Source organism: Protopterus annectens, chromosome 7.part1, assembly GCF_019279795.1.
Source record: "Protopterus annectens isolate FY-2018-M chromosome 7.part1, PAN1.0, whole genome shotgun sequence".
Taxonomy (NCBI): domain Eukaryota; kingdom Metazoa; phylum Chordata; order Ceratodontiformes; family Protopteridae; genus Protopterus; species Protopterus annectens.
The window spans coordinates 399,810,114-399,823,184 of record NC_056740.1 but is presented as its reverse complement, the minus strand read 5'-3'; positions in this window follow the sequence as shown (position 1 = coordinate 399,823,184).

Below are 13,071 nucleotides of genomic sequence, written 5' to 3'. Positions count from 1 at the left end.
TCCAGAGCCCTTAGCCTAGTACACACCTGTGAACCTATGGAGAAGAAGCAAAAAGGGAGCAAAGGAGTACATTTTATGCTTCAATGAACCCCTTATGAAAGAAATAGGGCTCTAACTAGTCTGGGGAGAAGGGAGAAGCTACCTCAGATACAAGCTGTTAGGGAGTGTGATCTACAGGTACTAATGGTGCAGTAGTGCTGAACTGGCATTGATTTATAGGTTAATAGGTGTATACTAGGCTAATGACCACAAGGGCCTCCTTAAGCCTAACCATGCATACGAAATGTATCTAACAAGTTTTGCTGCCCTGGAGGCTATTTTTAGTGGTATGAGTAAGCTAGGCAATGGATGGTCAAGCATTTACAAGCTGCCTCTGTGTCTATTACAGATACAAGTGACAGACCAGGGGTGAAGTTCGGATTACCCATGCATGGGTAGATGTTATCCTTGAATGGGCTTAGATTACAACTCTGCTTCACACGAATGAAGGGGTATTCTCTGAAACACATACCTGTCCTTCCAACATATCCTTTTTATATTGAAGCAGGCTCAAGTCTTTGGATTGGGTAGGTCTGGTTTGTTATATGTATATGCAAAATTTCTGTCAATGCAGGATCCAGAATATGCAAGCAGTCTATCAGAATGGGATCCAGGAATGCCTTGTATACCAGACTTAGATCGCCCCTCAACAGTCTGTAGGAGAAAGAGTATAGGGATAGGGCTTTGAGGACTCTGCACAGGGCATGTTGTTAATTCCCTGTATTCTTTTTGTGAGGAACCTCTGTGTATATTCTATTTGCTGCATATGCCTGGTCAAATGCATACTGAAGGGGGCGTTGTACTCAGTGATGATCCTGATGAGGGCTGAATACAGTGGAATAATGATTTCCTTGGACTTAGATCCCATAACCTTGGTTTATAAGTTGAGCAGCATAGAATGATGTCCTTATTACCTTTGACACATGCTGGTCAAAAGCTAGGTTAGTGTCTACGTATATCCCCAAATCCCTGTCTACTGGGTCTCCTCTTAGTTGTGTGTTATCAGTGAAGTAGTTTCCTTGGGTAGCTGAGTTCCCAAAAGGTACTATTATTCATTTATTAGCATTGAATTTTCAGCCATGGCTCTGGCACCATTTACTTGTCTGTATTAGCCCTTCCAGGAGGATATTAGTGTCTTGGTGGGGGGGGGGGGGATTCTATGACTTCTTCCAATTTCAATAATTTGCAGACTTGGTCAGCCAGAGGCCCCTGATGATGTCCTTGAGTTCCGATAAGTAGATGCCAAAAAGGAGAGGATTCAGAACTGAGCCCTGAGGGATTCCAATATTGAATGGCCTCTTTGTGGAGGTGGACTCTCCCCTATCTTAACTTCATGCATCCTGTCTGAGAGCCAGCTGGCTATCCATTGTACAACTTAGGGGTTTATGTCTAATGCCATGAAGTTGTTTACAATGTCTTAGTGGGGTATTGTATCAAATGCCTTGGCCAGATAAAGATAGGAAGTGTGCACCATTTCACCATCATCCATTGCCTTGGTGACCTTGTTGGAGAAGTCCACCAGGTTGAGTAGACATGGTCTGCTCTTGCCAAAACCAAACGGGGGTTGAATCAAGTGTGTGAAAGTTTCATATGTCATTATTAATCATTTCAATGATAATTCTTTCAATGGCTTTGCATATAAGACTGGTCAGACTTATGGGTCTGCAGTTTCTAGGGTCCACAGAAGGCCTGCTCTTGTACAGGGGGTTGACTGTTTCAATTCTGTATTTGCATGACATGAAACCTGAATGAAGGCTATGGTTAAGCAGTGACTTCAGTGGTCCTTATAGGTCATGTTTTATGCTATTTAGGAGGCATCCTGGGATACCGCTGGGTACCATTGATGTGGTGTTCCTCATCTTGGAGAGTGCATTTTAGTACCTGTTCCTTAGTGATAGTTGGGGGTATTATATTCAGTGGTGTTTCCTGGGAGGTGGTCATGGAAGACGGGGTAAAACTGAACCTAAATTTGTTAGCCAGTAGATTTGCTATATCATGCAGCTCTATGTAGGTGAATCCTATTACAATTAGTTCTGCACATTGCTGTGTATAGCCTTTGAGGTTATGGACATAGCTAAAGAGAGCCTTATGGTTGCCCTTGGTCTAGGAGGCTATTTTTACCTCAAAACTGGCTTTGGTAGACTTGATTTTCTCTCTGAGCTGTTTGTTTAGATTGATAAGAAAGTTTTTATCCTGCGGGGCATTGCATTTCCTAACTTTTGCTATTGATTTTCTTCCGTTTGTTGCTTATTGATGTTTGGAGTCCACCAGGATGGCTTGTTATTTGATTTGTTTCTTATTCCTGGTAGGCACAGCTGTCTCTATGTATCTATGAACATGATTGTACAGGCTATCTGTGAACAATTCAACATAAGTAGCTCTGTTCTCTGGGTTTTGGGGGATTGAAATTTTGACGTGTCGTCACTTAATAATAGGAAGATTTCCTTAGAATAGTTCTTAAATGCTAATTTTTAGCTGGTTAGGTAACAATTATTCTATTATTAGAATATTAATATTATTAAAAGTATTATTCTAGCTGTAGCTGGTATAGCTAGGTTCATGGGTTTTAGTTTTATTTCAAAGGAGACAGCTTTATGGTTTGACCTTACCAGACAGGACATTACACTGGGGATGGGGCAAGTTTCTCACATGTTTGTGAGGACCAGGGGGTTGTGTATGATTCCAGTTTATAGTGGAGTACTTAAAGTTACCAGTGACTATGGTACTAGGATGAATGGTGAGTGTCTCCAGTAAGTTTAAGTATGAGGTATGGGTTTTCTGGGTCATAGAGGGGGATCTATATCATGCAAGGATATGGTATGGGACTTTGTCTATACTAATGTGGACACGGAGAAGCTTATGCTCATCATCCTGTCTGACCAGACTTGCGGTCAGCTTCTTACTGATGTAAGGTGAGACACATCTGCCCTTAGTCCCAGCCTGTGCAGCAAATGGCCTAAATGTGTGTAAGACATTGTAGCCCTGCACTGCTGGGGAGCTCAGAATATTTAAACATCCCATTAAATTCACCTTTAGGAAAGGGTATAATATTAAAGAAATATTGGAGGTACAGAAACATAAAGACAAGGGACTTAGCAGAAAAGATGCAGTGCATTTAAATGTGGAGCATGCGCTCAATGCCCCACAGAAGTAATAGTGAACATGTATATATCTGAAGACAGGATAGATCTATACAATCTAGGAGTTTCACTAATTGCAATAGTAATGGGGTCATTTACCTGACTTTGTGTACAAAATGTGATGCATTTTATGTGGGAAAAACATGAGAGGAAGCTCAAAAAGAAGATTTACGAACACCTCTACGACATAAGGAAAAGGTATATGACAAATACACCTCTACGTCATGAGGAAAAGGTATATGACAAATACACCTCTACGACACAAGGAAAAGGTATATGACAAATACACCTCTACGACATAAGGAAAAGGTATATGACAAATACATCTCTACAACATAAGGAAAAGTATATGACAAATACACCTCTACAACATAAGGAAAAAGTATATGACAAATACACCTCTACGACATAAGGAAAAAGTATATGACAAATACACCTCTACGACATAAAGAAAAAGTATATGACAAATACACCTCTACGACATAAGGAAAAAGTATATGACAAATACACCTCTACGACATAAGGAAAAAGTATATGACAAATACACCTCTACGACATAAAGAAAAAGTATATGACAAATACACCTCTACGACATAAGGAAAAAGTATATGACAAATACACCTCTATGACATAAGGAAAAAGTATATGACAAATACACCTCTACGACATAAGGAAAAAGTATATGACAAATACACCTCTACGACATAAGGAAAAAGTATATGACAAATACACCTCTACGACATAAGGAAAAGGTATATGACAAATACACCTCTACGACATAAGGAAAGGTATATGACAAATACACCTCTATGACATAAAGAAAAGGTATATGACAAATACACCTCTGCGACATAAGGAAAAGGTATATGACAAATACACCTCTATGACATAAGGAAAAGTATATGACAAATACACCTCTACGACATAAGGAAAAGTATATGACAAATACACCTCTACGACATAAGGAAAAGTATATGACAAATACACCTCTACGACATAAGGAAAAGGTATATGACCAATGCCCTATATAGGCACACATTGGATTGTAAGAAGGCAACATGCACATTTTTTGCATTAGAAGAGGTTTTGCAGGACCCAAGAGGAGGCCCATTGGAAAGTAAAATTGAATATAGAAAGATCTACTGGCAGCTTGTATTGGACACCGGGATTAAATGATAACATCTCAGTGGCCCGAGTTTTAAAATTTAGATCTGTTAGATTTTAACATAGGAAATCTGTTTTAATCTATTTTCATTTCTTTATTATTAAGAAGTGATTATATTATGGTTTTATATTTCATTTTGAACCCCAGTTTTATAATCATTTTCAAGGTATATATTTATTTCATTATTTAATTACTTTTATCAAGAACTGTTCATGTAATATATTAGTGATTTTTTTTTTATAAAAGTCTAAGGCCACCAGAGGACAGCATCTAGCTTTTTGTAGGGAAGGATAGTCATATGGTATTTTAGAAGGTTTATAAAGTATTTTTGATTGAAATGTTATATGATTTTCTAAAAAAAGAAATCAGTCAAGTACTATTTATTACTTTTTATTAATAATATTTTTTTATATTTATGGATATTTTGCTATTTTTGGTTTTGGTGTTTATAACTTTTTTATAAAATGCTTTCAGCCTTCAGTTCATTGACTAAACAGGTACTTAATATAACACAACATTCCTTAGCAACTGTTATAAAGTGTGTAAATATATATGTATATATATTTATTTTAAATAAATGTATTTAATTTTAGGTACACAGTTCCTTAATTGATGTTACATTGTGATTGGCTTGAGTATATAAAGGCATTAGGAAGGTTAACTCATTATCTGAAGAAATCCTAAGTGGAAGACGAAAACACTATGAAACTGTTAAGCTTTAATATTTGAGTGTGTGGATTTGTATTAAAGTTCATTTTTCAGTACCTGGGCTTTTTATGCATTCATTTGCCTGCTACCTCTACAGTACAACATTGTTGTGCCAGCATGTATTTGTTCAGCAATGTATTTCCTTCTGGTTTGTGGTGGGTTGTGTAGGATTCCCAGTTTATAGTGGAATACTTGAAGTCACCAGTGACTATGGTACTAGGTTGAATAGTGAGTGTCTCCAGCAAGTTTAAGTATGAGCTATGGGTTTTCTGGGTCATAGAGGGGGACCTATAGCATGCAAGGATATGGTATGGGACTTTGTCTATACTACTGTGGACATGGAGAAGCTCATACTCATCATCCTGTCTGACCAGACTTGCGGTCAGCTTCTTACTGATGTAAAGTGAGACACATCTGCCCTTAGTCCCAGCCTGTGCAGCAGCTGGCCTATATGTGTGGAAGGCATTGTAGCCCTGCACTGCTGGGGAGCTCCCCATGGCTTTGAATTATGTCTCCATAACTACACAGGTGTATGCATACTCGAGGGTAAAGGCAACTCAGAGGAAGGGGGTTTCTTGTTTAGACTCCTGGCATTGAGCAGTAAAGTAATACCTTTAGATTCTCTTGGGTTAGTTTTGCCATATAGGAAGGTTTATCACTTTGGCATTGCCTAAAAAGGCATTGTGGAGGAGGAGAATGTTTTAGTCAATATTTGAAAGCCTAGAAGGGAGAGGTACAGAACATTCATTGCAAAGCAACCATCCTGGCAAATACTGCACCCCCTGGGAATTACACCAGAAGTTAAGCAGATTATTAAAGTCAGTCATTTTGTGTTCATATTATGGCATCATCCTTGTTGAAGGTAGAATGCTGCCCAGTGCTAGGCTCATACCAGCCTAGAACACATAGTCCTAGAGCTCCATAATGTATCTCTCTTCATATAGTCCAGGGAGGCACTTCTCAGGTCATTTACACCCATGTGGACTTTGACTGAGTCATATTGGTACTTGTGGCCCAATGAACTAAAGGCATGTCTGATCTGGTAGATCCTGACCCTTGAAAGACAACTGACTGTGACCATCTCTTTACTCAGCCTGGTGAGTGGGACACCAGTGTGCCTCTCAAATGATCAGTATGTTGTGTTGTGTAGTGACATGCCTTATAGACTTTGTTGTTGAGGTTCCATGAGACATGACTGTATGTGTTGTGGTGGGAGTTATTTTGGTGGAGTACTTTTGGAGCTACTGGGGATATTTGTTTTAGGTCTAATGTCTGGGGGGGGGGTCTTTTTCGATTCAGGAAGATTACTTTTAAATGTCTTAGCATATGTGGGTCTATGTGTCTGATCCACACTGTGTGTGGTGGGTGTAGTGTGTGCATTTCTGATAAACTGGTTGGTATTATGAGTGCTTGCATTTGTGAGCTTTGCCTCTAGTGACATTGTGTAAATACATCTCTCACACATCTTATCAGTTTGAGAATAAGTTGGTTGTCAGTAAATATAAATAAATTTATTAGCCATTTATTAGTAACTTACATTTCAAGATAAATTGATTGTTTTTCTTTCATGGCTGTTTTGTTCTTCTCAGACTCAACCTGCTCTATTCACTCTTGCTCCACTTGGGCTCACTCCACTCCTCTACCCTACCCCCATTCCCACACACCCCAACTTTCATTGCATTTATACCTAACAACATCATACCCCTTTCTTTCCTCCTACAATCAGTTTCATAACTGCACCCTCCCACCACACCTATGTGGTATCTTCCACTACCTCCATGCCTTATCTCACATCGTAACACTTTCTTTCTATTCTCCACCCCTCATTTTATATTGTCTCTGCCCCACTCCACTACTTATATTTCTTTCTTTCTCTCTGAACCATCCTACCAAATATGAAGCTCTACTACTCTATGCTCTACTACACTATACTATCTTCCCTTCTTTTCCTGGCCTATAAAGCATCTGACCACTACAGCTTTTGCCCTAGCTACCATTACCCCCATACACAAACTCTAACTTGCCATAAACCTCCACCCAAAGCTTACAGCTACATCTGCTCACAACTGTACAACACTTCCAACTCTCTCATTTATCCATTCAAACATAGAAAATCCTCAACCCCTCATCCCATACTTTCAGGTTCCATCAGGCTATCACCAAACTTAAAAATCTACTACTGCACTCCATTAAACAAATAAAATTACAAGCGGACATCCACCGCAACCCGGGTCCCAACAATGATTTACTCCAAATTCAACTGCACCTCCCAAACTCGCTGAAATTACTCCTCTCACCAAACTCCCCCTAGATCAAAGCCACACATCTGTCTACCAACTACCTCCAAATCTGACCTACTAATTACAAATTTCAACCTTAGAAGCCTTATGACTAAAATCTCTGAATTCCATGCTGTCTGAGACACCTACTCTCCTGACATAGTGGTTATTACTGAGAACTAGTTAAAACCTCACACTAAAGACTCAGAAATTACTTGTAACAGTTATAGCATTATTAGACAAGACAGACTAAACAGAAGAAGTGGAGGAGTAGCAGTTCTGTTTAAAAACACCCTAAAAATAGACAAAGTAAACTGCACTCCTCCAGACATCCCAAATGCCGAATTCCTCATCACCCATATGGAGATAAATCCTCATAAAACTATGATTATCTTAGCTACTTATCTGCCCCCTGACAACAGTCTCCCAAACATAGAACTTCTCCTGTCATGGTTTGCCTATACTTTCAATCAAGAAACTATCATCCTAGGTGACTTTAATCTAGACTGGCTCTGTTTCTCCTCAAACCACCCCTCAAACTTTATTAACCTATATAATTTCTCCCAAGTTATAAACTGTCCCACTTGCACCAAAAAACACTCCAAAAAAGAGTCATTACTCGACTGGATACTAACAGGCCTAGCCTGAGTGACCAGGCTGGCTGCCTACCCATCGATCTTAGTGACCATGCCCCTACATTTCTGCTTAGAAAAAGAATACAAACTCAATCTCACAATCCCTTCAAATATGTCCACAGTAAGAAACATTTCTCCCTTGACCTCTTTAATCTATTACTAAAATGCTGTGATTGGTCACCATCACATAACCTAAACCTTGACCTTGCAGTAGAGTTTTTTAAGGGTCTATATTATATAGTCGAAGTTTCAAAACTTCGAACCTCACATGAGCGAACTCATATGAGAGAAGTTCGAAACATTGACTATATAATTAAAAAAAAAATTACCTTACCGCTCTGAGCAGGGGGGCAAGCCCTCCTGCACCCCCCCATGCCCCCTATTTAAATATACCAACTCCGAGAATGCACTTCAGTGCAGAAAGGGAAAATTTCCCATTCTGCGCATGAAAAGCCGTTGACTTTCACATTCGACCTTTCCGATGTTCGACCATATGATGTCGACCATCTATGATTCGAACATCGGAACGGTCGCTCATCTAATATAGACCCATTTTTTAACAACAACTAAACAGCCTAGCCCCCACCAGAAAAATATGCACCAAATTCAAACAACTACCATGGCTTTCTTTTGACACTAAACAACTTATTAAACAAAGAGCCAGAGCCCTCTACTTATCTACCAAAAACAAATCTGACCTTACTACTTATCAGCAACTAAGAAACCAAACTAAGAAAAATATCTTAAATGACAAAAAACACTACTTTCAAACCTCCAACAAAAGTTCCTTCACAACCCACAAAAATTCTGGCAATCAATCAACTTCCTACTCAACCCTGGTAAAACTTCCACTCCCCCCCTTCCACAACAAACACCTCTGAACCCTTAGCTTCACAGTTTAACTCTAACTTTATCAACTGTATCTCTTGTCTACTTAATAACCACAAACAACTGCCTCTCACGCTCCCCTCCCCTACCTCTAGCACTATAAACTCCTTCTCCTTTAGACCTATTCAAACTTCTTGCATTAAAAAGCTCCTAAACAAACTGAAACCCTGTTGCCCAGCAGCCGATCAACTATCAAATTCCTACAAATAGCAGCTCCATCCATTGCCTATCCTATCTCAATACTAATCAATCATTCCATCGCTAAACAATATGTACCTCTCCTGTGGAAAATCACTCGCATAATCCCCCTCCACGAGGGTGGCCCCTCTAGAGACATTTCAAACTACCGCCCCATAGCTATCCCCCCACCCATAGCCAAAATCCTAGAGAAATGTTTTCAGATTCAACTCCTCAGGCACCTTACCACTAACAACCTCCTATCCAATACCCAGCATGATTTTAGACCCCAGTATAGCACAAACACAGCACTGTTATCCTTCACCAACACTATACATTACGTTATGAGCAAAGGACAACTAGTCTCAGCAATTTTTCTGGACATGTCAAAAGCTTTTGACACCATTTCCTACCAGCTTCTACTCAACAAACTTGCTGCACTCAGTCCAGCATCCCTGACATGGTTTCACAGTTATCTATCAAACTGCCAACAGGCTACTAAATGGGGGAACAACCTCTCCCCACTACTCCTAGTATCCACCGGGGTACCCCAAAGTTCAGTACTTGGCCCCCTGCTATTTATCATATTTACTGACAACCTTAATACAGCAACCCAACTTGCCTCAGTCATACAATACACATATGATACATCTTTTATCTGCTCAGCCCCTTCCCCACACCTACAAGAAAAGATGCAAAAAGCATTCCTGGAAAGTGTAATTTTCCTATGCAAAAAGCATTCCTGGAAAGTGTAACTTTCCTATCAAACCACCAACTCACCTTCAACCCAAATAGGACCAAATTAATAATTTTTACCAACAGAACTACCAAGCAGAGCTCCCTGCCTCTCTCTATTCATTCTGGAAATGGTATCAAAATTGATCCAGCAAACCAGGCCAAGCTCCTAGGTATTACAATAGATGAACATCTCAATTTCAATACTCATATTTCACTTACTATTAAAAAGTCTACATAAAACTCGGAGCTCTCTACAGAGTCAAACCTTACCTAACACCCCAAGCCAGGCTAGCCACAGCTAGATCTCAGCTTCTCTCTACACTTCTCTATTGCCCAAACATCCTCACCAACTTATGCAAGACTGACCTTCATAATCTAGAAACTTGCTGTAACAAAATTGCTATGTTTGCCACCAGTCACCCCAATAAAGCCCACCATTGTTTTGCTGCTCTTCAACTCAGCTGGCTAGAACTCCCCAACCTGTTAACACCAAACCAACTTACCGTCACCCATAAAATCATATACTACCCAAATAGCTGCCCCACAATTTCTACCCTAGTCCAACTACAAGTAAACAGCAGATCCCTTAGATCTTCCAATAGACCTCTGCTCAAAACAACACAATCACATAACAACCACAGTAATTCCCTCTACTCATACAAAAAGAATAAGTCTTGGAATAACCTATCCTTAAGCTTACAAAGCACTCCCTGCTGTTCTTTCTTTAAAACAAAATTAAAAGAATATCTAAAAAGCAAGTGGCTCTGCCACTGTAATACCCCTGGGTAATTTCTCTCTCCTACTATGTCCTTGACAACACCCATCTATTCTCCTTATAGCTGGTTGTTTTGTATTTCTTTAGTGTTATAGTTTGATCACCTCCCAACGGTTTTGATTGATTTTACTCTCAGTACTTCATATTTTTCTCTTTGTTTACTCACTCTTAAACTCTATATGTTCACTAACCATATTAACAGTAATCATAATATTGATACTCTATCCTCAGCTGTTTTTATTGACCTGTCCAAAGCATTTGACATGGTGAATCACCACCTCCTTATAGACACACTCAAAAATCTGTCATTGGACAACCATACTATACAGTGGTTCCAATCATACCTACATAACAGGCAACAGGCTGTACTATGGGAAAATATTTTATCTTCACACATCCCAGTCACTCTAGGGGTCCTGCAAGGATCTATATTAGGCCCATTACTCTTCTCCATATTTACAAATGACCTTCATTCTGTAATTCCTCAAGCTGACTGTATCCAATACGCTGACGACTCCACACTCATATGCGCTGCTGCTTCTCAATCAGAACTTCAGTCACTAACCCAAATGACCTTTAGTACAGTTGAAAACTGGCTCCTACAAAGACGTCTTATCCTTAACCCCAAAAAACCAAATGCTACTATTTACCCCCACCCGCAGAACCTCCCCACTTAACTTTACTATTACTTCAAATGATGGAACTATAATATCTCCTGAACCAACCACCAAACTACTCGGGGTACTACTAGATAACAACTTGTCCTTTGAACCTCACATTAATAACACCATAAAAATAGTAAACAAGAAACTAGGTTCCCTCTATAGAATAAAACCCTTTCTTACACCTCCAGCCAGGGTTACTATTGCACATACCCACCTCATCTCTACCTTGCTCTATGCCTCCCTTATCTATACCAAAATATGTAGAAGTAATCTGAGTAAACCTACATCCTCCTACAGCAATATTGTCAGATTTGCAGCTGGGTCCTCCTATAGAATTCATCACTGTATCAATCTGAATCAGTTAGGATGGTTAGAGCTGCCAAATTTAATACTTTTCAATCAATTAATAGTAGCCCATAAGATCCTGTATTTACCTCAAAATACACCCATACTTACATCCCTAGTCATCCCCTATAACAACCTCAAGACCTTACGCTCAGCTAATAACCTACTTGTACAAATATCAAAATCCAACAACTTAGCTGGTGACACCTTGTTCTCCAGTACAGTAGGTAAAGCCTGGAACATCCTCCCAAGCCAGCTAACCTCAATATCCTCGGTCAGTTTATTTAAAAGCAAGCTTAAACCCTACCTCATATCACACTGTCTATGCCCCTGTGTTAACCCAGACTAAGTACCTAACTATTAACTAGACTCCCACAATTCCTAGCCTCCCATGATCATGATCTTGTGTTGTCTCACTAATTTTTAGTAAGCTTAACCTTCCTTAGGATTTTTTCTCATGTAAATAAGTATATACTGTGGAATGATCAAACACCTTCATATAGTATCACAACCTATGTGTTAAATAACACTAGAAATCCATCCTTGTTTGCTGTTCTTCTATACTCTATTGATCTCCAGTGTTTCTCTTTCTTAGGTTTTTGTGAGACCTTAGTATCTCATCATAAATTACTAGGTGTATCTAATTTTGTAATATGTTATAAAGATTTGTACTACACCATTTCTAATACAAATGTATTAGTCTTATTCATCTATTCTTAGATAAATTTTTCCTTTTTCCTACTGAAATATAAAATATATAATCTTAGGCTTGTACTATAATTGTTAAAACTTCTTATGTACCAAATTATACTGTTATTGTCTTTGTCTTGACCTTTTATGTTGTTGTAATTTGCAGAGCTTTTCTCCCCGGGCCTCCACTGAAAATGGGCATATATCCAGCTGGACTAGCCCGGTCAACAAATGTAAAATAAAAATAAAAAAAAATAAAATAAAAATATATGTGCTTAACTCTCTTCATTAGACATGCTCACTGTTTTTGTCTCAAATTTTCACCCAGTTAACAAGATTTTTGCAGTCCACGTTTCAATTTTGTTACTATGTATTATTTTTCATTTTAGCTTTTTTACATTTTTTGTAATGTACCGTAATACTTTTTATGAACATATATGTAACTCTATATTTGTTACTTGTTATTTTGTTATTTGTTATCTGTTTGTGGAGCTTTTCATCTTGGGTCTCTGCTGAAAATGGTCTACTAGACCAGTCGGACACTACCTGGTAAACAAATGTAAATAAATAAATTGTTATATTGCCTCAGGATGCCCATATCCATCAAGCTGGCTGCAGAGATAGCAAGAAAGTTCATATCCATAGTTATTGGCCATTTTTAAGTAATCAGGGTTGCTGCAGGAGTAAAGAGTAGTAACAGAAGTATCTACTCCAAAGCACGTGGCAGTGCTTGTCCCTGTGTGAATTAGTAGCTCTTTGTGCAGTCGAGAAAAAGGGAAGTCTGAAATTTAGTTTTATAGGAAAAATATCAATTCTAGGTGCCCACA